Raw genomic sequence first — 23,394 nt, 5'->3', positions numbered from 1 at the left:
ACACTAATTATGCAGATGATACACAGATCCTCTTCCCGCTTTCTGGGGATCATGCGAAAGACACAGAATTGGTGAACAAGGTATGTCTTATCATCCAGGCCTGGATGGCCACTCATGGCCTCTGTCTGAACGATGATAAGATGATAAGAGTTGATTATCTTGGGCACTCAAACCAACATAAAAAAACTAGGTCAGGAATTCTCCTCATTTAACATAGATGGGAATATCATCCAAGTATCGAAGGACGTAAAAACCCTGGGATTCTATCTTGATTCCACCCTATCTTTTGACAAACAGCTAAAATCCCTTGCCTCCTCCACGGCTTACACGTGTAAATTGATAAGAGCTGGTAAACCTTTCCTCTCTAATAATAGCTTCTTAATCTTGGCTAGAGCCTTAATACTCTCTAGGATTGACTACTGCAACGCTCTTTACTCCGGAGCAAATAAAACCATAACGCAAAGACTACAAATATTACAAAATAATGCCCTGAAAGCAGCACTAGGCTTAAACAAAAGATCCCCCATCTCTGCCGCCAGACGCCATCACAACTGGCTGACCACTGAAAACAAAATAACACTTAAGATGTTATCCCTGACCCATAAAGCCCTTAACAACTCCGCCCCTAAATACCTGATTGACAAATTCCATAGGAGAACATCCTTCAGACCGACTAGAGCTGTCAATTCCAATTGCCTGACAATACCGAACTTTAGACTTAAGACGATCGGAGGTAATAGCTTTCAGGTAAAGGCTGCAAAGACCTGGAACTCACTACCACAAGACTTGAGAGTGGACCTACCCTACCCTCGCTTTAGAAAACATATCCAATTCCTCACTTCTACTGACCTCAGCTGATCTCACATGACCTATGTCACCCTCAACCTTGACTGCCCGCATTTGAACCTTGTATATTTGTAATTATCTGTGTCCTATGTATATTTTGTAATTATCTGTGTCCCATGACCCCACGGTTTTTCTACTGTACATTCTGCCAGGATGTACCTGTAACTGGAGTGGGAGCTGGCTCAGGAGATTCTCCTAGAGATCTCCACCCTTTGGGGGTCCCCTCAGGTGGATCTCTTGGCCTCCAGTGTCAACCGGAAGTGCGAGAGGTTCTGCTTGCGGGAATTTCCTCCAAAAGGAGCCTTAGGAGACGCGTTCGTGGTGGAGTGGTCCTTCCCAATGCTGTACGCGTTTCCTCCAGTCCCCGTCATCCTGCAAGTACTGTGCAGGTTACAGAGGTTCGGTTCCTGGATGATCCTCATTGCTCCTCATTGCTCTGGCTTGGGCTCGGAGGACGCGGTACCCGGACCTTCTCGACTTGTCCATCTGATCTCCACGTCATCTTCCCAATCGAGACGACCTGCTCTCAAGCGAGGGGGGGTCAGGTTCTCCATCCAGAGGTCAGATCCCTCAACCTTCACGCTTGGCTTCTGTAAGGTTGAGGTATAAAGATTGGGACCTCCCTGAAGACGTGATGGAGGTGTTGCTTTCGGCCAGACGGCCGGCAACAAAGTCCCTGTACCGTTGCTGTTGGAGAAAGTTCTGCGACTGGTGCAGGGTTAAGAATGTGGATCCTTTTTCATGTGACATTCCTGTGGTTCCTGTGGTTCTGTCTTTTTGCTTTCGTTGACCCACAGGGGCCTGCAAGTGGGTACTGTTAAAGGTTACCTGGTGGCGCGGTCTATATTTAAGCGCTCATCTGAGGAGTGTTCTTATTTCAAAATTCCGTTAATTTCTCAGTTTTTCAAAGGACTTACTAATGTGTTTCCGCCGTCACCTTTCCAGGTGCCTGGTTGGGATTTGAACCTTGTTCTGAAATTCCTTATGGGTGCTCCGTTTGAGCCTTTACATTCTTGTCCTTTAAGGCTGTTAACCCTTAAAACTGTGTTTTTAGTTGCGGTCACTTTCGCTCGCAGAGTGAGTGAGTTGCAGGCATTTTCAGTTAAGCCACCCTTCACTGTGTTTCATAAGGACAGGGTTGTCCTTAGAGTTTGTCCTTCCTTTCTTCCGAAGGTGGTGTCAGAATTTCATTTAAGCCAGAAAGTTGTTCTTCTGGCATTTTATCCTCCTCCACATCCTGGTAAGGAAGAGGAGAGGCTCCATAGGTTGGATCCTAGGAGAGCGTTAAGTTTCTACATTTCTCGCATGTCCCGGGTCAGAGTGGACGATCAGCTCTTTATTGGTTACGCTGGATGGCGTTTGGGACAAGCTGTTACTAAGCAGACTTTGTCTAGATGGATTATCTTGGCAATTTCTGAATGTTGCCGCTTGGCGGGTAAGGACCCTCCGGTAGGTTTAGCGGCCCATTCTACTAGGGGTATGGCTGCCTCTACTGCCCTGCAGAGCGGTGTTCCTATTCCTAACATCTGTGAAGCAGCCATTTGGGCTTTATACTTTTGTACAACACTACTCCCTAGATTCTATCCATGGGCAGGATCTGGCCTTTGGCAAGGCGGTCCTTTACTCTGCAATTTGATTGGGCATTCTAAATTTCTATATTCTAAATTATTTTTCCCTCCTCCATATGTTGGTACTGCTTTGGGAGTCTGTCATAGATATGGAATGTGTCGGAGGACCCAACCCCCTCGAAGAACAAATTACTCTCTTACCTGGTAACGTTCTTTCGATGGGATGGTCCGACGACGTATTCCATATCGCTCCCTCCCTACCTGCCCCGCTACAGAATTTCTTATGCAATTGCAGCTTACGTTTCCGCAAGGCTTTCAGTGGTTATACTGGCAGAAGACTGGTGCCACACATTCTGGGAAAAACTACAACTGAGGCTACGGGCGTCGTGCATCCTACTTATAACATCCGGTGACGTCGGCTCGACTGAGGCCCTCGAGGACAGCGTATCGACGTCATCGACGCAGGACACAGACGCCGAAAGATTTTCCGAAGCAGCACAGCTGTGGTGATTACTGTCATAGATATGGAATACGTCGTCGGACCATCCCATCGAAAGAACGTTACCAGGTAAGAGGGTAACTTGTTCTTCTTGACCACCATACAAATTCTTCAAAAACCAGTGTATAAAACGCATGCAAACAACATTTACACATGATTTTTACACATAGTTTATTGCAACCACTTTATGGAAAATAACTCCTCCAAGATGTTTAAAGTGATTGATTAGTAGGCTGTGCCACCAATGCTGCAAAAATGTTTAGTATTGCTTCGGCAAGTTGAGAAAATAACCCATGCAAATCTTCTAGGCATTTGGTTTATGTTTTGGAAAAGTGAGGCACATTGAATAAGTCCAAAACATGCTTAAAGTGAATACCTTGCAGCTCTGGCCTTCAAATGGCACAGAGTTTACAGGATAGATTTGGTAATTTGAAACATGATGTGTGCCAAATCTCATGAGACACAGGTTATCTATCTTTTGACACTTTTTGGCCCATTAAGCACCACTAAGCACTCTCAAAGTGCTTATTATGAATAATTTGCAGTTCTGGTCACACAAGTATCAATTTCAAGACAGTCCTCAGGGATTGAAACCATAACCTGAGCAATGTTTCAAGGCACATACATTATAATTTTGCACTGGTAGGCACATTATGCCTAATTATGCACATCAAGTGCTGAATGTGAATAGTTTATTCACATTCAGCACTTTTCGTAGAGCACTTAATGTTGCTTAATCCTGCAAAGTCATAAAAAAACATAATTTCCTGTCCATTGAAACTCTGCACATAACATGTGTGCTATGACAAACTTAACTGAGAAGTTCCATGGTTTTGGTGGTCCAGCCTGCAAATAATTCACGTTAAGCACTTTTCTTGGAGCACTTGCTGTTTAATGTGTCAAAACATAAATAATTTACCAAGGAACTCTGCATATTACATGTGCATTGCTTCCTAATCATAACTGGAAAATTCCATGGGCCCTCATTACAAGTCCGGCGCTGGACCATGGTGCTATTAGCAGATGAATGTTAAGTACTTTTCATAGAGCATTGGATTTTGCTTCATGTGATCATTTAACCAGGTACTCTGCCCATTATATATGTTGTACTCTCTATACAAAGCTGGAAATGTTCATGATTTGTTGTGCTCCAACCGCAAAATTATTAACACGTACCACTTTTCTTGGCACACTTAATGTTGTTTAATGTACCAATTTGACAAAACATAAATCATTTACACAGAAGCTCTGCAACTTACATGTTTCCTACTTCCAAAACATAACTCAAAAGTTCCATTCAGCTTCCAAATGATGAATCTTAAGCACTTTTCATAGAGCACATGATGTTGTTAATGTGCCAAAACAAATCATTTACCAAGAGAATCTGCTCTTTGCATGTTTCCTAATTCCTAAACATAACTGGAAAGTTGCATGTTTTTTGGTGGGCCAGCCTACAAAGTGTGCATGTTAAGCATTTTTCTTAATGTGCCAAAACATAATTAATTTACCCAGAAACTCTGAGCATTACATGTTTCCTATTCCCTAAACATAACTTTGAAGTTCCATGGGTTTTAGTGGTGCAAACTGCAAAGTATTCACATTAAACGCTTTTCTTAGAGCACTTAATGTTCTTAATGTGCCAAATTGTGCCACAACATAAATCATGTGCCCAAAAAAATCTACACATTACATGTTTCATACTTCTTATACATAACTGAAAAGTGCCATAGTTTAGTTGGCCCCACCATGAAATTATTCAAATTAACCACTTTATTACATTCTAAAACGTTTAATGTGAAAAATTGTTAATGTTGCTTAATGTGAACAATTGTGCCAAAAGTTAAATCAATTACTGAGAAACCCTGCACATTACATATGCCCTATGCCATACACATAATTGGAAAGCCTAATGTATTTCGTGGCATAACCTCCAAATTATGCACAATTTTCATGGAGCACTTCAACGTTGCTTAATGAGCCAAACTGAGTCAAAACATACATCATGCACCCTGAAACTCTGCATATGACATGTTTCCTACTCCCTACACATAAGTGGAAATGTGTATGGTGGCTGGTGGCATGTATTCATGATGTATGCATGATAACCACCTCACTGAGAGCACTTGATGTTGCTTAATGTGCCCATTTGGCAAACCATAAGTCATTTATACAGAAGTTCTGCAAATTACATGTTTCCTACTTCCAAAACATAACTGGAAGGTTTTAGTTTTTTGGTGGCTCAATCTCCAAATGATTATTGGTAAGCACTTTTCATAGAGCACATGATGTTGCTTAATGTGCCAAAACGTAAATCATTTGCCCAGAAACTCTGCACATTACATGTTTCCCACTTCGTAAACATAACTGGAAAGTTACATAGATTTTGGTGGTCCAAGCTGAACCACTTTTCTTACATTCTAAAAAATGTAATGTGAACAATGCTTAATGTGACAAATTGTGTGAAAAGTTAAATCAATTACTGATGATCTCTGCACATCACATATGTCCTATGCCATAAACATAACTGGAATGTGTAATGGATTTTGGTGGCATATTCTCCAAATTATGCACAATGCACACTTTTCAAGGAGCACTCACAGGACATAACTGGGCAAGTTCATGATTTTTTACGACCCAACCTACAAAGTATGCACGTCAATCAATTTTCTAAGAATCCTTAAAGTTGATTTATAGGATTCCTGGTGTCCCAATATACAACGTATGCAATATACGCATGTTAAGCACTTTTCTTAGAGCACCTGATGTTGCTTAATTTACCAAATACCTGTTTCCTAGTCCCTGAACATAAATTGTAGGTTCCGTGGTCTTTGATGTCCCAAACGTGTAATTATTCACACTAAGCACTTATCCTATTGTGCTTCGTGTTGCTTAATGTGGCAAATTGTGCCAAGACATGCATCATTAACCAAAGAGTTATTCACATGACAAGTTATCAACTTCCTAAACATAACTGGAAGGTTCAATGATGTTTGGTTGCTCAACATCCAAATGATACATGCTAAGCACTTTTCGTAGAATACTTAATGTTGCTTAATGTCTCAAAATGTGCCAAAATATAAATCATTTACCAAGAAACTCTGCACATGTATTTTCCTTTTCCTAAATATAACTGGAACGTGTAGCAACGCCTGCAGTCATGTGGTGGACGCTGTGATGCGTACAAGGGTCAGCTCATCCATTGTAAGGGATTTCAACCCAGCACTCCACCTAAGCCAATGCCTAGCATGTGATGCACAGCTGGAACCCTTAATTATATATGTGTCTATAAGTTATTTTATTTCTGAGTGATGTACCCTTATATCACGCCCCTCTCCTTGAACGCCCCTGGTCGCACTGAACCAGGAAGCAGGCTGTTTTGCAAAGTTAAAAGGATTTATTTTTATGGATTTGAACAATATATATATATCACACTATTTAATATTTATACAAGGATCACCATTGGGGTGATGTTACAATCAACAATCTCTTCAATCAGAAGGAGTATGGATAGGAACATTAATGCAGCACAGAATAATACTTTGTGTGGGTTCAGTCAAATGCAATGCCACTCTTTCCCCCTGCACACTACTCAATCCCCCAATATGCAAGATCAAGATATGGAAGGAGAACAAAACAGGTTTCAGGAATGCACACTCAACAAATACAGTTTCAATCCCAATTCCCCCCAGCAAGCGTAGAGAGAGAAACAGGAATGATTGCAAACAGGTCAAATGCTTTTGAATGTGGCTTTGAATGAATGGTTAAAAACACAGAAAAATGGATTTAATTCCCTTAATTGGATTCAAAATTAGTGGGAGCCGCTTTGTATAGTTTCAGGTAAACACTAGCAATGATGACCGAGTCACTAGCAGGTTGAACATTGAATTCTGAGGTCAGATGCAAAGAACAGCTGTTTTACAAGTGATGAAATTGAGCCAAATGAAAAATTTGCGGCAAACTTTTCCACGTGCGAGAAACGCGATTGCGGGAAAACTATAGTTGGAATGCGGTTTTGGATTCTGAGGATGTTAGCTTCAATTTGACACTTAAATTTGGTTTCTAGCATACACAGCACAGAGGTTACGAAGGTTTTAGTAGAGGTCGGTTTGTCTCATAAACAGTCAACATTTTCAAATGAAAGATGCGCTTTGGAATTACAAGCAGATTTACTTAAGCTACACGACAGCACAGCCACCAATCCAGCGACGTCTCCGGATGGTTTCTACCTGCCGAGACGCTTGTCTTTCTTCAGCAACTATATTAGCGCAAAGATGATATTATCACTACAATAATCAAAGGTCTATAGGGATGAGAGAAGGATTAAGGAAATACAAAAGATTTTCTACAATGCAGTTCTGGATATAATAGAATGGGTTGGATAGGATTACTTAAGGATAAGATACTGGCTATGGACAATTCTATGCTATAGATACTGATAACTACTGTTTGGAATAGGCCCGTCAGGGATCTGGTCAAAAGATTTCTGCACTGGAATTCTGCTAGCCCACCAGACAGGATTCAGGGCGCTCGGTTCTGCACTCAGCACGGCACAGCCTTTGGACTGGATCTGACGGGTTGCTTCTGGGTTGCAGCTATCAGGTTACAGCTCTGCTCTACTGGTTTGGATCTCTGGATTCTAGCAAGAGTTCTTAGCGCAAAAGCAGAAACAGCACAGCCCGGCTGTTCTTTTTGTTGTGCCCCTTGGAAGTCTGGGGTAAAATCAGGTTTCAAGAATTTAGAGGCCAAGCTGAGAAGGGTCAGCTTTGGAATTGGGCCTCGCTGCTTTGAAAGTTCTGGAGTCTTGGCTATGGGTTTCTCTTGCAAAGTGCTTTGCCAGCAATCAGTTGATGGGTGAAATGTCTGTGTGTCTGTAGGTCCCACGCTGTCTCTATTTATGTATTTCCCTAAGAGGTGGATAGGCTGAATTATACGAGGCACACCCTCTAGGAATCCTATTGGTTAGGGTCTGTCCTCTCTCCTGATTTGGGAAGGAACTCTGGTGCCATGATGATGCTGTATTTTACAATCCAGGAGGACCTCCCCTTTGTTCCTGCACAGTAAATCTATGCTGTACCTGTCTTGACTTCCTGCCAATAAACAAAAGTTAAAAAAAAAATCTATTTTTCATATAAATCATATTTACAATACAACCAACTTGATAGCAATACATATTTACATCACCGATTTAATAGAGCAAGTATCCATCCAAGTCCCATCTCAGTGAGAGCTTTAGTTCAGATTTAACAGTTTTTTGCGCTTTTGGTTGGGTACCCAATGTCAGATTTGTCCACATTTTTCTACATATATGCGCATGACATCTGGGCATAATCCTGTGAAGTTTCATATTTCTAGAATCATCACAATTGCTACAAAATCACATTTTCTGTAGTCCTGTCTCTGAACATAGCACAGAGTTCAGAGTAGTTTCATAATGTGAGCAGAATTTTCATGTTAACAACCTATATTTTACAGATTTGTACACATTTTGCACAGTTCTCTGTGGGTCTTTTTCAAAAAGATACTTTCTTGTGGTTTACAGATACACATATCTGTCTAGTCCCGCCCCCAAGGTTTTGCTGGGCCAAGAGCAAGCCTGGCCTCTCTTCCTGCTGGCAGTAGTTTCTGTTGACACTTGAATTTGCATTCCCTTTCAATCCAGGAAGTCTATTGCCTCTCCCCACAGCACAGAGCAAAATCTCCTCCCGCCCTCCATTAACATCCAACTGAGATTTCCTGCCCTTTTGGTGGGAAGGAGAAGGGTGGTGTGTTTCCCAGACGGGGAAGCTTCTTTGAAGTTTTGCTGAATCAAGTTACTTTAAGACAAATTGTTACATTGTTCTTTGTTGAAATTAAAGTTACAATTTTAAAAACAGTCAAACATATCTCCAATTCTAGTCTTTTTCAACATAGAGATTGAATAGTAGCAACCTATTTTGCTTTGGATGGCAAGTCTCTTCTTTTCCACAATTTGATTTTAAGGCACCAGTTTAAACTCCCAGTGTAAGTAAATGACAGCTTTGATACAAGCGGCCAGCGGTAGTGCGCCCATATCTGACAGATTTTCCCAAGCAAGCACCTTTTTTTTAATGTGGGTATTCTTGTGATGAAATGTGCTTCTCCTTACATTGTGCTTATGGTGATTGCTTAGATAAGTTGATGGTTAACACCCAACAAGGATGTTGGATCTTTTCCGATTTTTGGGAACCATTATTTTGCAATTTCAACAGACAAGGAAAAACGGATTTTAGAGCACTTCTGGGTTTCCCTGGCAATGAAGTACTGCCTGTTCAGGTAGTTCCATTTCACTATGTGGGCAGCCCAATGACAGGTTTTGGCATTGTGGTCTCTTGTTCTACCACTGACACAGGCAAAGTAGATTGGCAGCCTATTTTTCCGGTTTCCCTGCGCACTTTTCAGAGGTTTTTAGCGCGCATAGGGCTTTTTGGCGGCCATTCTGTTGTTTCTGGTGAAAGCAGCACACAGTGATGTCGCAGGGCAGAACCTAGTGGGTCAATGCATCCCACACCATGCTAATGTAAGCACGCTTGGTGTGCAAATAAAGTTAGTTACCCTGCGACAGCAGATCTGTGTGGATGTGCCTTTGTTTGGTGTTACTTGTTCTATGCCACACCCCCCTCCCAAAGTCAGGACGCTACAATGGCAATGAGGGAGTGAACCCAGTGTGCTGGTGCATTGCCAAGCGCAGGTCCCAAATTTGGAACAGCCTTACCCCTCCCACGTGCAGGAGGTTGAAGGAAGGCTGCCGCTTGTCCTAGCTGACCCAGCTGCTTCCTGCTGCGAGCTGGAAAAGAGACGCCCTGGGCACATGTACCACCCGGCCTGCTGCAGCATGAGGTGAGAGCGGGCCAGTAAGGGTAAATAAGGCACCAGTGCGTCACACCACACGACCCACAGCTAAATGGGCATGTAAGGCCCATGAAGCCTGCAGCACGAGGAAGTAAAGACAGCGACAAAGGCTACCACACCAGTGCTATCTGTAAAGCATGCTCCGTGCAGAGCGCCAATGCCCCAGTACCATTTCAGACCTAGAATAGGGCCAAGAGCAGGCCGCAGGAGCTCCTGGGACCTCCCAGAAAGGGAGAGATTAATTCCCGGTACCATCCATACTGCCGTTCGACACCATGGACACCACCAGTCTTGGTTGGATGTGGACCAGCTGGAAGAAAGAGTTTGATGCATACTTGGATGCAGTGGGTTTGCTGGAGGACAAACGCATCATCGGACTGCTCACTGTCACGGCAGGTCCTGAGGTACAGGACATAATCTTAGAGCTAGCGGAGGAAGTGGAGTACAAATACGATGACCTCAAAAAGATACTGTGAGAAACCTGAAGGTGTCTCCCTGTCGAGTCCCCGGGCATCTGTCATCCAGGTGGCCAGGACACAGCAATCGCTATTGGATCCAGTTCCTGGGGTGGACCAGTGAGGGAGGATCTCCTGGATGGGGGGGTCCTCGGGGAGTGAGACACCGATGGGTGAGACGCATTATCCCCTTCTTTCAACACCTTTTCCCCATCCTACCACATAGGACATTCAAAACCACTGCCTCGCCCCTTTTCCAACACAAACACTTTCGCACAGCACACCAGAGAACAGACTAACACAGAGCTGCTTACTTGACATGTCCCATTACAAGGGTCCGGCAGAGTCAGGCAGTTGATCAGAACCACACACACCTGATGGCCCTTTCCTTTCCCCACATGGATAAAAGGTGGAGCGAGAGATCACAGTAAGAGCACAGCAAACGCCACGACAGCACAGCTAACCAGGCACAGCAGTTCAAGAGAAGGAGAAAGGCGGCGGGAATCGAAAGGGTGGCGAGGAGGAAAGCAACCTTGCCTTTTCATCCCAGGCCTGCGGAACCTTTGTGGAAGAGGACATAAGACCGCAAACAATAGCACAAGTGTCTTGCAGCAGATGTCAACGGTACATGGGGCAAGCCTATGTCGATGAGCAGGAGCGAGGGAATCTCCTGCAACCATGGTAAAGGCCTCGACTCCAGTGAAGAGAAAAGCCAAGTAGTTCATCACATCCGGGGAGTCGAGGGGAGAACTAATAAGAACCAGGCTGTGTTGAATGAAAGTAGCAAAGTGGCAATTTTAAGGAATTTCAAAGAACTGTGAGAAAGTGTAAAGGGAAAACTAGCTGCAGAGGGACTGAGCACCAAGTGGGTGCTAATTTGAGAGGCTCTGGTCGACCCAATCTTGATTGAAACTACAGATACCAGAAGGATGTAGGAGAGTCGGCAAAACAGGTCAAAGTGGTCATACAGGATGTCGACCGAAATCCCTGTACAATCAAAAAACTTTGATCTGTAAATTGGTGAAAAGCAAGAGAAGTGAATCCCGCACTGAGAGAAAGCAAGGGAAGTGTGAAAGTAAAGAGGGACCAGCGCCCAGAAGAGGGATGCTCAAGGGGTGAAGCCATTACCCAAAATAGGGTTTGAAGGGTCAGCGCCCAGAAGAGGGGTACCCAGGGGTGAAGCCATCACCCAAAGCAAGCTGTAGAACAGACCTGTGTAGTTTGTTGGAACCATCAGACCCTCAAGGGCAAGAGACTTTTTGCTCATCAGAGAACCTGATAGCTGGAGCGGAACTGTCAGCTTGTGCTGGGGAAAGCTCGAGGGTGTGCTGTGCTTAGGAGATCCACCTTGTCCCGTGCTGAAAACATGGGGAAGGGAGACCCCTGGCAATCACATCCTGACTTATTATTGAGAACACTTTTCTCTATTGAAACGCTCTCCCACACTTCTTTTGTATCTAGCTTAAGGATTGGCAATAGGTTTTTCTTAGTATAGGCCCTTTTTATTTGATACAATGCCACTGGACTGCCTTATTTTTCATTTGATGGTCAACGCTGTCTCCCATCTTAGATTTAGGTTAGGTGTTTTTCCACCCTGCACTAATTGTTTAACAAAACACCCTTGAACTGTGATCACTTGCGTCTGTCTTTACTGTTGTCACCATGCGTTCCTTACAATACTCAAAGAACATTTTGCAACACACAGGAACGTCGATTATGAATGGCATGTGTTCCACACAATGACACAGCTTCCAGGAGAAAGTATGGACACATTTGTAATGCACCTCAGTCCAAGGTCAAATATTGTGAATTCAACTTGTACAATAATGAGGAGGCCATCAAATCTCAGGTAATCGCAGGATGCAAGTCCATCATACTGAAGAAAAATTTGCTGCAAATACCGCACACACTAGCTGAGATCCTCGTTCTGGCGCGAACATCGCCAGCACTGGACCTCCAAATATCGACACTAAATAAGACGCACATTTCGACACCGACCATCAAAGAGGAAAGCATCAACAAGCTCATGAACCAAACCCACACACCGCAGGATGCTCGACAAGAGAAGCAGCAATGCTTCAGAGGTGGATGTGACCTCCATGACGGGACGTGCCCGTTTATTGGTCAAATATGCTCTGCATGTGGGGGAGTGGACCATTATCGCGCCATGGGCCGAAACCCAAAGGAATCGAGAGCCAGCTAATCGGAACAAGGGTGGCGCCGGAATAAATCCCCACACCGACACCAACGGGATGATCAACCATGGGCCCCTGAAAGAAGACATCCTAAAGAAAGACACCACACAAGAGAGATTCACCATCGCCAGAGAAGCATCGGAAAAGCAGGAGAAGGATTCACCGGCTTCACGCTAACACTTCTTCTACAAGCTAGCCTGCGTCTCACTCTAGCACAGACAGGAGGAGAAGAGGATACCTATATGCATTAGGAAAGCCCACGGTATTGGAACACAGCCCCACTCTGCCACTCACCATTCAGAGGCACACATTTGAGTTCCTAGTTGCCTCTGGCACCACTATTGACGGCATGCAGGAAGCAGAATATCACAAGCTCAAGAGCAAGCCCAAGTTAAAAGGCATCACGTGTGGCTATCTATGCCTATGGGGCCAGAGACCTGCTTCCATGCTTGGGAGCATTCAAAACACTCTGCCGACATGAGGAAAAACAAAGTCACATATTGGTACACGTCTTGGAGACAGAAGTCACAAGTGGATGCGTGTTAAGTTTCAAGTCAGCGGTCCAGATGGGTTTGATCCATGTACTCTATCAGATCATGGCAAGCAAATACATCTCGCCGGCTGCCAGAGTAGCGTCAAACTTTCCTCTGCTCTTCAAAGGAATTGGGAAGCTCAATTTCTCCATATGCAGATTGACCTGACGGAGGAACCAATTGCACAACACTTCAGGGGTATCCCCTTCAATATCCAACACCAGGTCGAGAAAGAGCTGATCGCACTTGAGGAAGCGGAAATAATTGAACCAGCGTCAGGACCCACACCATGGATTTCTCCAGTGGTCCCAGTACCAAAGAGGCCCGGAAAGTCAAATAAGACTGTATGTGGACATGAGGGCGCCAAATCAAGGCATCCTCAAGGAGCACCATCAGTCACCACGCATCACTGATATGATGCATATACTCAATGGGGCAACCATATTTTCTCACCTAGACCTCAATAAAAGATAACACCAGATTGAACTCAGTGAAGAGTACTGGTACATTGTGACCTTCACTACACACTTGGGGTTATTACGTTACAAGCGTCTGAGTTTTGTTATTTCATCAGTGGCAGAAATGTTTCAGGAGGAAATTCGCAGGATCATTTGCCACATCCCCGACTGCATAAATTATAGTGATGACATCTTGATTTTTGGCCGCTCCCTGACGCCCACGACGCCACCCTAACGAAGGTCTGTGCAGCACTCGACAATGCAAATCTAAACATCAACAAAGATAAATGTGACTTCAATAAGAACACACTGAAATTCTTTGGCACATATTCTGGGAGAGAGAAATTCTGCCAGTCCCGGACAAAATTAGAGCATCGACAGAGGCTCCCTGCTCAACTAATGTAGCTCAAGTAGGATCATTCTTGGGATTGGTGAGCAATTGCATCTGATACCTACCGAACTTTGCCACCACCAGTGCGCCACTTTGCTTGCTCCTCACAAAGCAACGTAGATCTTTTGAGTGGGGTCTGGCTCAACAAGAGGCATTTGACAGAATCTGGAGGGACATTGCCACATCCGTATGCATTTCCTACTTTGATCCCAATTTACAAACCGAGTTGACTGTTGATGCAAGCCCGTGGGTCTTGGAGCCCTCCTAGGTCAACACTCAGGGAGTGAACATGCGCAGAGGAAAATTGTTTCCTACGCCAGAGCCTCACGGAAGCGGAACAAAGGTATTTGCAGGCAGAAAAGGAGGCCCTGGCAGTTGTGTGGGCATGCAAACATTTCCACCTGTTCATCTATGGAAATCCGTTTACAATAATTACTCAGGCTCTTATCACAATTTATGGGAAGCCAACTGCACAGATGCCACCCTGCATTGCGAGATGGGGGCTGTGACTACAAGAATATAAGTACATGATCCAATATTAGCCAGGGAAAGATGAAAACCCGGCAGACTTTCTCTCGCGTCAACCACTGGAGGGCCCCCAGTCCTCGGGCAGCCGAGCAGACGGATATGTAAATTACATCATCCACCATGAAATGCCTACAACCATATCAATGACAGAATTGTCGAAGTGCACGGCTGAAGATGCTACCCTCTCCCTAGCCATGTCCTGTATAGAGAACGGATGATGGAACTCCACAGTTGCCTCCGTCCAGGCACACCAGGCCCTGGATGGACACCTCCTCAGGATGCTCGCAAAATCCAAAGAAGAGCTCTCCGTGTCTCCTTCATCGCTGATACTGAAAGGAGACAGCATTGTGATACCAGCAGCACGCCACCAATGCACAATTGACCATTGCACATGAGAGTCACAGAGGGATAGTATTGACTAAAAGAATGCTTCGAAGGAAAGTATGGTTCCCAGGAATGGACAAAATGATCGAGAGAACACTGAAAGCATGCCACTTTTGTCTCAGTCTTCAGTCCCATGCGTTCCCTGAACCTTTGAACATGACCCCACTGCCAGAAGGGGTATGGAAGGAAGTGGCCATAGACTTTTTTGGCCCCCTTAGGTCAGGAGAATACGTGTTAGTAGTGCTAGATGAACACTCGAGATATCTGGAAGCAGAAATCATGTCATCCACAGCTGCCACAGCCACTATACCAGATCTTTTTGGCTTTTGGAGTGCCCAAAGTAGTAAAGTCGGACAACAGCCCTCAATTCACCAACAAAGACTTTTGGGGTTTTGCGGTATACATGTGCTTCCAACACCGCAAGATCACTCCATTGTGGCCAGAGGAGAATGGGACTGAGGAACGCTTCATGATGAATACCAAAATGAGGAATTTGCATCGCCAATATCACCCACATGCCCATTGAGCAGTTGCTCTATCAATTGCTGCGGGACTACCACAACACTTCACATGACTCTACTGGAACATGCCCGGCTGAGCTAATGTTCGGTCGCCCAGCGCGCTCAAGATTGCCCCAAGAAGATCAGAGGGCGGAAAGGGAAGAGGACAAGAGCAAAGTGAGAAAAAGGGACGTCCAGGCAAAAATGAAAATGAAGAACTATGCAGATAGACGGAATAGAGCATGAGAGGCTGAACTGGGAATAGGAGATCAAGTGTTGGTGAGACAGGCACAATCTGACAAGGATGTCCCGCCCATTGACCCCTGGCCACTGACCTTCACAGCCATGAAAGGATCCATGGTGACGGCTGAAAGAGAAGGCTGGACTGTAACAAGGAACAGTTCACTGTTCAGGAAAACAGAAGAAGGTGGACCACGAAGGTTACAGATTTGGAGTGAGGAAGAAGATTTCGCAAGGGTGACGTCTGGATATTCAGGAGATGAGGATGAATCAGAAAGGGAGGAGCAGAACACAGCGGAAGAAGTGCCAGAGCAGTAGAATGCAGCTCTTCACACCAACGACAGCCCTTCCGCATCATTCAAAAGCCAAGAAGATGGTTCTAGGAAATGGGGTAGGACAATGTTATTTTGGGGGCAGATGTAGCATCGCCGGCAGTCACACGGTGGACGCGGTAATGCGTACAAGGGTCAGCTGACCCACGCAAATGTAAGTGCACTTGGCACGCAAATAAAGTTAGTTAGTCTGTGACAGCAGCCCTGTGTGTACGGCCCTTTGTTTGGTGTTCTTTGTCCTGAGCCACGCGCCCCTCCCGAATTCGGGACGCTACAGAATGTTTCATTATTTTTGGTGGTCCAACCAGAAAATGATTGAGTTTAAGCACTTTTCTTAGAAAACCTAATGATGCTTGGTGTGCCAAACCGAGCCAAAACATAAATAATTTACTGGGAAAAGCAGCACATTACAGGTTTTCTATTCCCTAAATCTAACTGGAAGGTTCCACGTTTTTGGTGGTCCAACCAGCAAGTTATTCACATTAAGCACTATTCTTAGATAATGCTTAATGTGCCAAATCATGTCAAAACATAAATCATTTTCCCAGAAACTCTGCCCATTACATGTTACATATTTCATAACAACAACTGGAAAGTTCTACAATGTTTGACGGCCCAACCTGTAATTTATTCACATTGAGCACTTATTGTTTAATATCCCTCAATGTGCCAAATCATAAAACAGGTGCTGAATTGGGAGACCAATCTAGAGATTATATACTTTACACATTTTTTCTATACCTTAACTCTGAAGTGACATTATGTTATTAAATTCCAAATCTATGCTCGAGCCATTGATGGTCTGACCTTGAAAATATTCCCATGTAGCACTTTATTAGAAGTGCTTCCAATTGCTTATTACACATACAAGTGCCAACGTATTCATTCATTGTGTCATTTGTATAGCACCTTTCACCATAATTATGGTCCCAACGCGCTGTTGCTTGAACGGCCTCGTTATGTGGTAATATTATGCGTATGTGCATTTCGGCCATTATCCTTATGAGAGAGTGGCCAAGACCCTGCTTCTCACCCATTTCTGAATGACAAATTGGCGGAAAGGAGGTATATTACGAACTATGCCAGTGGATAGAAATTAAGTGAGTAACTATAGTTCGAATTTGTTGAAGTGAAAAGTAGCTTCATACTTATGGCAGAGGTGTTGTGCAATAGTGTTTGTGTTATATGTGTGTGCAGAGGTGTGTGGGAGTGAGGCCGTGCCTTCAACTAAGCTATGAAAGTGCAGGGTGCAAGGGAAAAATGGGTTAGCTACACAAACAACCATGTCTACCCCCTCGATTCAATCCATGTGCAAAGAGCGGTACTTAGTGTCACATACGATATAAGTGCTATAAAAGAGTTACATGAGGTATATAAAATATATACCTCATTATTTTGCATACTTCATGTTTCTGAATCCTTAACTACATGTAAGAAGGTTCCATATCTTTTGATGGCGCGAACTGCAAGTTCTTCTTGGTAGGCACTTGTATACAAGTGCTTAACGCTACTTAAACTTGACTAAAAGTGGAAAAATGTCAATCATGTACTTCAATACTTTGCACATTTCTTGTTTCCAACTGACAAATTATGAACTTTAAGTCCCTTGTCATTTGGTGACCCAGTCTGCAATTTATTCATATTATGCACTTTGTTTGCAGGGTTTGATGTTGCTTAATGTGCCTAAAATTGCTTAAACAAACTATATACTTACAACCTTTGCTCTTTTCATGTTTCTATGCTTAAACTTCTATAGCCTTTGGCTTTCATGTTAACACTTTAATGCAAGTGCTTAATATGATATGTAGGTTATTTATAACACGCTTAACACCCAGAGGTTTCTAAGCGTGGACCCGGGGATCGGACATTTGGTACTCTGCATCGTCTTATTTCTAAGGCGAGCACGTTGGCGCTGAGCTATCCTCGCGAGACGTCCAATATTGCTTAATGTGGCTAAAAGTACCAAAATATGAACCATGCCCTTCAGAACTTTGCACATATCATTTCTACAAATGCCTAAATATATCCTGTAACTACAATGTAATTTGGTGTTATCACCTGCAAATGTTTCACATCAAGCACTTTTTTGCCAACTCTTAAAATTGCTAAATGCTCCTAAAAGTGCAAAGACAAAACTACATACCTCAAGACTTTGCATGCTTCATGTTTCGAACTCCCAAATCCCTTGTTAAAAATTCCATGGCCTTTGATTTCACATATAAATTAGATGCATTAAGCACTTTTATTAAGTTGCTTAATTTGCCAAGACATACACCATATGCTTTCAAACTCTGCACATATGTTTCTAACTGACAAGATATAGACTTTTAAAGCCATATAATATGGTGGCAGAAACTGTACATTATTCTCATTATGATATTTGTTGGCAGTGACTTAATTCTGCTTAATGTACTCAAAAGTGTCATAATATCAACTATACACCTCCAACGTCCATCCATATAATAACGGTTCCTTAGCCCTTGGTGGTTCAGCCTGCCTGGACATGAACCATGCCCGCCAAAACTTTGCACATATGTCTACAAATGCCTAAATATATCATGTAACAGGGTTCGAAATTGCCAGGAGCTGGGAGCTATTTAGCCCCTGGTTATAGCCAAGGAGAGAGAGCCTGGTTAGCCTGAAACCATCAGCTACCAGGAGCTACCTTTGACTCCTGGGGCAAGTGGTGACATACAAACCTAGCTATGTGATATCAACTATGTATGTTTGGGGATAGGACGATAAAGAATACACTTAAGGGACATTTAGAGCATAACATGAAATGGACACAAAGTTAGAGTTTGCATGCCGGATACCCAGGAGATGCTTTTTGCTCCTGGTCAACAAATCCCAATTTCGATCTCTGATGTAACTACCAAGTAATTTGGTATTATAACCTGCAAATATTTCACATTAAACACTTTTCTGGCAGCTCTAAAAGTTTCTAAATGATCCTGAAAGTAAAGCTACATATCCAAATATTTTGCATGTAAGAAACGTGCTTAATTTTAATCATTTTTTAGGTTGGGGCACCTAAAACTATGGAACTTTCCAGTTATGTTTAAGAAGTAGGACACATGTAATGCACAGAGTTTCTGGGCACATGATTTATGTTTTGGCACATTAAGCAACATTAGCACCCTTGGCGGGTGCAGCAGCCAATTAGGTTTCGCCAAACCCAGCTGAATCTATAGACGCAAGCCAGGTTCAGAGCAACCCGAGTGATCTGCGCACCCACCATCCACATGGAGCTGCTTTTTTCTCTCCACCCCTGCCGCTAAATTCAGCCCCTCAAAGCTCCCACCCTTCTCACTTCCTGAAAAGTGGTCCTCTGCCCAGGACACACCATCCACTTGTCTTACTGGTCATTGCCATGGAAATGGAAGAGGGGCTCCCAGCGGAGCCCTGCCTTCCATTTCCATGGCACCCCTGACTCTCCCCGGTGCTGCTGCGAACGAAGCAGCGCAGGCAGGTTTCTTTTTTTTCTCTAATTGCTATTAGCACCAAGAGGGTTTGCCTTGGGGTGCTCATAGCGATAGGATTGTGTTCTGAGGGCTACAGTAACCTGGTAACGGCATCCGGCCAGGTGTTAAGGTCCTCAGTTTGCTTTGGCCTATAACTTGGGCCCGGGCTGTCACCGAACGATGAAGCCCTCAGAACACAAAGTAATTGGTTAATTAAGTGCTCTAAGAAAATCGCTTAATGTCAATAGTTTGCAGGTTTGGCCACCAAAATCCATGGAACTTCCCAGTTATGTTTAGGAAGTAGGAAACCTGCAATTTGCAGTTTATTGGTAAATTGTTTATGTTTTGACACAATTTGGCACATTAAGCAACATTGAGCATAAGGCCCTTTGGGTATCATGCATGCAATGGATGGGGATGCAGAATAACTCAGACACCAAATGATCAAACCAACTCAGGAACATGACAAAGGTTCTGTTTTAGTAACAATGATCTAAAACAGGGAATTTCAACGGATGTTCGCTCGAGCTCTCAGCGCATTTCTCATAAAAGCATCCTTCTATGAAAAGAAATACAGCAGTGATGTCATACTACGTGGCAAATAAGAAAAACCTACGAAGGATTGTCATAGGTTCAAGGGGAACATCTAAATATACATTGCATAGGGACTAGGATTGTGATTTGCTATCTACTGTCAGGTGGACAACGTATGCCTTCCTCTAAAAACATGTAATCTTTAACAGTATTAAGTACACAGTATATCATTGGCTCTCAAACTATAAAGGCCCTTCGTTATCCAGCCATCTACAATTGGTTGGCATGCTCGTGCCATGTCTGGAACATTTGTTTCACTTAGCAGCACGTAAGCTCATACGCAGGTGCCAGGAGGTGGACTTGACTTTACCTCCGTACCCAATTAGCCCCACATCTCTCATCACCCAAGCCTTCTGCCATGCAGAGTGTCTTTGAACTTGGCCCTGCAAAGTATCCTTGTCTGTGGGAATATATGGGAACACAGGCTTTCACTGTCGCTGTTCTAGAACTCCACGCCCAACTCTATTTCCATCCTTGGCTCACGTGACAGGAGAACACGATTTGGTCCTTTTTGCAGCATTTAAATGTCTTAAATGACTAAAACTTGGCACGCTTGGTGTTCTTTCTTTTCACCTTAACAAGGGATGATTCAGCTTCACACGTTCGCTGCCTTCAAGAACAGATAACCAACCTTGGCAGCTTTGGCTTTTGATACCAGGTCAGACAGCCTCGCCATTCTTTTCAACGATCTCAGTTTATTCTTGCTGCAACACAGTTCTCGGCCTTTCCTCTCCATGGGTCCTGGCTTACTAATTTCACACCGATGTCCAGTTTCTATACAATGGTGGCTTCGCCTGCAGTCTATTCATTACATCTAACCAGCTTCTATGATCACTTAGTCTACTTGCATTTCAGTGTCTGTACAATCATTGAACCGTTGCATTTTCTGTAGCACTTTGCACGCATGTAATCTTCTTTTTGCATATGAAAGTTTACTCGATTCTTTACTTCATCATCAATTTCTGTAAGATCCATGCATTTTCTTCAGCCAATATTCTCAAGGCGTCACACTTGTCTTTCGTGACGTCACCAGCTCCTCTTTTGCTCCTTTTCATATTTTGAGTTCCTCCCTCAGATTGTCGAATCTTCGGGGATACATTTGATAGGGTTTTCTCAGAGGATATCTTCTCTCAAATATTCGTCGAGGTATGGGCACAACTCCTGGTGTCAAGCATGGCACAATCTCAGGCATCCAACATACAGGAGGTAGGGAGGCGGGATTTCCTGCAGAGGCAAGCAACTGCTCCTCTACAACATTAAATGCTCTAACGTGAATTATGTGTGGGTTTCACAACCAACAACTATGAAACTTTCCATTGATGTGTGGGTAGTAGGAAACTTGTAATATGCAGAGTTTCTGAATAAACGAATTACGTTTTGGCTCATTTTGTCACATTAAGCATTATTAAATGCTCTAAGAGAAGTGCTATGCCTGAGTTATTTGCTTGTTAGACCACCAAAAACCACAGAACCTTTATGTTATGTTTAAGAAGTAGGAAACATATAATGTGAAGATTATCTGGGTAAATAACTTATGTTTTGGCTCAATTTGGTATATTAAACTACATTAAGTGCTCTACGGAAAGTACTTGGCATTCATCATTTGCAGGTTGAGCCACCAAAAGCCATGGAACTTTCCACTTATGTTTAGGAAGAATGAAACCTTCAATGTGCAGACTTTTTGTGTTAAATGATTATGTTTTGGCACAATATGGCACATTAAGCAACATTAGGTGCTCCAAGAATAGTGTTTCACATGCATAATTTAGGAGGTTGGAGCGCAACAAATCATGAACATTTCCAGTAATGTTTAGTGAGTAGGCCATATGTAATGTTCACAGTATCTAGGTAAATGATTTATGTTTTGACTCAATTTGGCACATTAAGCAAAATTAAATGCTCTATGAAAAGTGCTTAACATTCATCATTTAGAGGTTGAGCCACCAAACGCAATGGCATTTTCCAGTTATGTTTAGGAAGCAGGAAACATGCAATCTGAAGAGTTCCTTGGTAAATTATTTATGTTCTGGTGCAATTTGGCACATTAAGCAACATCACATATTTTATGAAAAGTGTTTACCAATCACCATTTGGAGGTTGAGCCACCAAAAACCGTGTTTCCAGTTATGTTTTGGAAGTTGTAAACATGTAATTTGCAGTGCTTGTGTGCAACTATTGTTTTGGAACAACTTGGCACATTATGCAACATCAAGTACTATAAGAAAAGTACTTAACATGAATTTTTTGCAGATTGGACCACGAAATCCCATGGAACTTTTCCAGTTATGTTTAGGATGTACACAACATGTTATAAGGAAGGATTAAACCTTCAATGTGCAGACTTTTCATGGTAATTGATTTATGTTTTGGCACAATATGGCACATTAAGCAACATTAAGTGCTTTAAGAGGCGCGCTTAACATGGATACTTTGTAGGCTGGACCACCAGAAATCATAAACATTTCCAGTTATGTGTAGGGAATAGGAAACAGGTCATATGCAGTGTTTCAGGGTACATGATGTATTTTTGACTAAGTTTGACACATTACGCAACACTCAGTGCTCTATGAAAAGTGTGCATTGTGCATAATTTGGAGCTTATGCCACCACCATCCATCAGACTGTCCAGTTATGTTTATGAAGTAGGACTTATGTAATGTGCAGGGTTTCTCAGCAATTGATTTAACTTTTGGCACAATTTTTCACATTAAGCAACATTAACCATTTTTCACATTAAAGTTTTACAATGTAGGAAAAGTGCTCAATTTGAATAGTTTACAGGTTGGGCCACGAAAATCCATGGAACTTTACAATTATGTTTAGGAAGTCGGAAACATATAATGTGCCGAGTTTTGGGCAGAGGTGTTGCTAGGAGATGGCTGAGGGGGTTGTAGCCCGGATAGCATAGCTCTCAACTATCACGCTTTTGGCGGGCGTCACCCGCCTTGTTAACAGCTGACTCAGCCGCAAAGCCTCCTGCATGCCCATTCGTTTCAATGGGCCTCTCACCCGCCAAAAATAAAATCGGGTGTTTTCACCCGCCTTTGCGACATAAATGGTTCAGAGTTATGCCGGATAGAAGTTCAGCAGCTACAACCAAAAGGCTAGCTAGCCCCGAGACCCGACAGTCCTCACATTAGCATAGCCCCGGATCTTTTCCAGATCTAGCAACACCCCTGGTTTCGGGGCAAATAATGTATGTTTTGGCACAATCTGGCACATTAAACGTTTTTCACATCAGCAAACAAAAGACTCCCCAAAACAAATTAAAAGACAGGGATCCCCATGAAGGCCGGAGACAAACACACAAAGGTATGAGAGGTGAGGGAGACAGAGAAGGATGATTTCCAAATACCATAGAGTAGTGTTTGGAGACCTGCGCCGGTCCCGCCCCCTCACCCCTCCCTCCCAACTTTGTTTCGCTGGTCCGGGGCAACACAATAGCTCAATTGAGACATACAGACCTATTCAAATCAGAACTCAATTTATTCATTTGAATGGGTTTGCTGAGCTCTCTTTTTTCTATCCCATAGCAAGAAT

The 23,394-nt window shown here is 43.4% G+C and overlaps 1 protein-coding gene across 2 annotated transcripts in view; it reads right to left on the bottom strand.

Annotated features, from left to right (window-relative positions):
• The window catches only part of ARL13A (ARF like GTPase 13A), an 890,733-nt gene that overhangs the window by 576,392 nt on the left and 290,947 nt on the right, over positions 1-23,394 (bottom strand). The gene's annotated exons all lie outside the window — the stretch shown is intronic.

Source organism: Ambystoma mexicanum, chromosome 5p (assembly GCF_040938575.1).
Source record: "Ambystoma mexicanum isolate Mex_15411 chromosome 5p, UKY_AmexF1_1, whole genome shotgun sequence".
NCBI lineage: Eukaryota > Metazoa > Chordata > Amphibia > Caudata > Ambystomatidae > Ambystoma > Ambystoma mexicanum.
Note: the sequence above shows the minus strand (reverse complement) of the source record. Positions and strands in the feature narration are given on the sequence as shown.